The sequence below is a fragment of the Grammomys surdaster genome, unplaced genomic scaffold (assembly GCF_004785775.1).
Source record: "Grammomys surdaster isolate TR1022 unplaced genomic scaffold, NIH_TR_1.0 118722, whole genome shotgun sequence".
In the NCBI taxonomy this organism is placed as follows: Eukaryota; Metazoa; Chordata; class Mammalia; order Rodentia; family Muridae; genus Grammomys; species Grammomys surdaster.
Window position 1 is genome coordinate 1 of NW_021615025.1, and position 4,002 is coordinate 4,002.

General features: G+C 38.0%; 1 pseudogene; it reads left to right on the forward strand.

Moving 5' to 3' along the window:
- The first annotated feature begins 2,226 nt into the window (after window positions 1-2,226).
- LOC114635854 lies at window positions 2,227-3,355 on the forward strand (annotated as a pseudogene).
- Window positions 3,356-4,002: the final 647 nt, after the last annotated feature.

The following is a 4,002-nucleotide window of genomic DNA, read 5'->3' on the forward strand; positions in this document are numbered from 1 at the left end:
TATCACAAATGACATTAATCAGAGCAGGGCTGTTTGGGGCAATGCATAGATGTTCAGTTCAATTTTGTAAGTGTTGATTCACTTAGAAGATATTTATTTGGAGGGTAAGTTGTATAAAGAGAAACAAAATCTACTTGTGACAGATCTAGCAGAAACCTTATTAGATACTTTTTTTACCCTTTTCTTAGGAGTTTTAGGCATATTTTTGTTTATTTTTGGTTTATTTGTATTAGAACTTCTTTTGACTACTCTGTGGTAGGTCTACTTTTTGCCATGGTGCTAACCATCTGAAGAGAATATGCTGTCTAGGGCAGTCATCATCATGCTGATAGGCTTAGTATATGTATGGTTAGTGACTGATTTTTTAAAATTTATTATTCAATGATGTATATGTTATAAAACATATATAAAATATACCTCTTCACAGGATAAGACAAGTGTAGTTGAAAATTTATACTGTGTTCTCTCCTTACACCCTATTGCATCATTTTGCATGCTTATGTATGAAGCTTGTTATAAAACTTAGCTGATTGTATTTTGATACTGTTCTGTCCACTTATCCAGCAGAGGTCACCCATGAGTGTCTGGAAGGGAAAAGGTTGTTGAATTATACAAGCGAGAGCTTCCTTTCTTACTTACTATGAATATTTTTATTAATTACTTGAGAATTTAATACAGTGCATTTTGATTAAATTCACCCCACGCCTCCAGCTCCTCCTAGATTCACATCCCATCCTGGAACCATTCAACTTTGTGTTCTCTCTCTTTTTTAAGCCATTAAATTCAGTTAGTGTTGCTTGTATTCCTTTGGTTATATGGCCACCATCAGAATGTTTGATCTACTGGGGCCCACACCCTTGACTGAAAACCAAACAACAAATTAAAAGGAAGACATGACTATTCTTGGGATTGGTGGATGAGAAGGTATATTGTAGGTATGAGGAAGAAAACAGCCAGAGACATCTAGAATACTCTATAGTGGATATGAGCAGCAAACTGAGCTGGGCCATGTGAGCAGAGAGGAGAGGAAGAGAGGGGAACCTTGATTATCAGGCAGGAGGCAAAAAGGCCAAAAAGGACCAAAAGGGCCTGCATTTGCTAAAATGGCTAAATTTTATATGGAAGAGGAGCTGGTGGAAGGGCTGTCCAATCTCTGCCTGGAGACTTCAGGGGTGGGATATGCCAGCCAGGAGGACCCTGTCACAGGTAAGGGACTGAGAGATAGTGGGAGAATCTGGCAGTCAGGTCAGCTTTGATACTAGCTGAAGTATTTTGAAGTCAAGAACACTTCTTGCTAGTGTTCTTGGAAAACTCTTGTTCCAGGTTAAAGACCAAATAACTTTGAATTAGAAAATTAATTCCCCTATTCCTCTTTTCTAGTGTTGGGGAAATGAACTCAAATCCTTATGGATGCTAAGGACAGATAGTGTCACTGATCCACCTCTGAATTACACTCCATCCCCTCAATTATATCACTATGAAGATGGAAATGTGTTCAGAATTATTGCATTGCAATCAAAGAAACAGTTTGGTAAACTGAGGTAGAGATTGATGTTGACAGCTCTTGTCCAGAGATTTGTGTGTGCCTGTGTGTGTGTGTGTTTGTTTGTGTGTGTGTGTTTGTTTGTGTGTGTGTGTTTGTTTGTGTGTATGTGTGTGTAATAAATATGATCCATTTAAATGGTATTATAAATCCAAAAAAGACATTAAAGATGCAAAGATGCAAATTAGACCACATATCTAATTTGCAGATATCAAGATATCTGAAGTGTTGTTTTTCAGAACTACATTTAGAGTTTGAGATTAAGGTAGCCAGAAGCAAAGAAATCTAGTGTCTGTGGGCAGGGACAGTTCAGACATCTGGCAAGTTGAAAGGCAAATGGTAATGAAAGTGCCATTTATTAGGAAGAAACCAAAGATACCAGAGACCAAATAAAGCAGGAAACAGAAGAGATGGTGAGGAGAACTGATTCAGAGTCAGAACAGGAGGCACAGTGAACTAAAAGAACAATACAAGGGCAGGGCATCTTGGGGCAGCAGTGGTGCTTGTTCTGCTTCTCTGTAAGTCAAAAGAGGAAGAGCCCTAAGACCACAGGGATCCGAGGCTCCTCCTATTTAAAGAATCATAGTATTGAGATTGGATATTTAACATATGCATTCACATAATATTATATATTAACATTACATGTTATTTTACACAGCATTTGGAAAACTTTGGACTATCCAATGATTATGGCATCAAGAAACATCTGGTGTATAAGAAGGATCTTCTTGGTTTAACAGAATGGATGCTCCAATATATAGCTGTTTTCCTCAAGTTGATTCCATTCAGGCTGTTTAATGTGGAATGCAACAGTGTAGACAAGGAGTCTTTGGAGAATGAGAACCTACTGAACAACTTGCTCAACATGGAAGTTGATATTGACAGGGCAAGGAGATGACAGCCTGGAGTGTTTAACAGGGCTGTTACAAATGAGCAGGAGCTGAAGATATTCCTTCTATTCAAAGGAGACAGTGACAAAGAGATTGGTAGCATCATATCAAGATATCCATGAACTATAACATGCACTCCTGAAAGTCTTTCAAATGATGGGAACTGTGGAGAAAGATTATGGCATCAGACCTTGAAATTGTGAATAGTTCAGAGCATTCTCCTGAATCCTTTTTTTGGTTCAAAAAAAACCTAAACTTGGAAAATACTATAAAGTTCCTCTGCTCTGTTGGATTGACTCATAAATGCCTCTGCTGACTGGGGACCAATGTTCCCAGAACCTTCTCCGTCAGTCTGAATTTAAATAAACAAATGGTTAAAATTTTGCAGGAGATCAGTAGATCCTTAGGTCACAAGGTTGCCACAGATTTTGTCAGAAAGATAATTTCCAAAAATCATTCCATCTTAATTCAGAGTACCAAATGCGTGAAAACTAACATTGAAATTTTACAGTCAGCTTTCAACTTAAACAAAGAGGACCTGCTGCTTCTGATATGTGGCTAGAATCTTAGACCTTTCCAATGATTGTACTTAAAAAAAAAAAAACTACACAAACATTAAAAAGAGGCTGCTTTCTCTTGGTCGCACCGAGGAGGAGATACAGAGGTTTGTCCTAAACTATCTGAATATGATCTTCCTGTCAGAGAAAAAGTTTAATGATAAAATAGACTGCCTTATAGAAGAAAAATCAGTATGTCACAAATAATTGAAAATTCAAGTGTGCTAGACTTCAGTATAAACACTTTAAAAACTCACATCAGAGAGTTGTCACATGCTGGGTATGACTTGAGCACATCCAGCATTGCTCTGCTATCCTGGAGTCAGAGAAGATACGAAGCTAAACTGAAGACACTGAGTGGATAGGACAGTATGGGAGGAGTCACAGGGAAACGGACTAGTGTACCACTGGTTCCAGTTGGACTTGTCAAACAGGAGAGGTTTATTTTTTTAATAAATATTTTAAAATACTTAAGATTACATTTATTTGTATCTGTGTTTTATGAATGTATAGCAAGTCTCTGTCTCTGTCTCTCTCTCTGTCTGTCTCTCTCTCTCTCTCTCTGTCTCTCTCTCTTTCTCTGTGTGCATGTGTGTGTGTTTGTGTGTGTGTGTGTGTATGTGTGCTCACATGTGTGTACATGCCAAGTCACATGTGGAGGTTGAGGAGAGATGTTAGGAGTTGGATCTCTTTCTGCTGTGTGGGTTCCAGGGACAAACTTAGTCATCAGGCTTGGAATCAAAGTGAGTTTTATCCACTGAGCCTCTTGTTGGCCCAAGAGTTTTGATTTTTTACCACAGACACATGTATAATGATTTCATGAATACTTCGTTTTATAGGATATAAGAACTTGTAGTTAGTATGCTCAAATATAGTCCCTCTAGCTACCCCCTCTTAGTTTAAGTTAATGTTAACAGTCTATTATCCATTATGTGGTTTACCCTTTAGCTGTTGTAGTAGTGGTGGTGGTAAGTAGTTCCTGAATTCTATAGTAGAACAGTGTGTAGAAAAA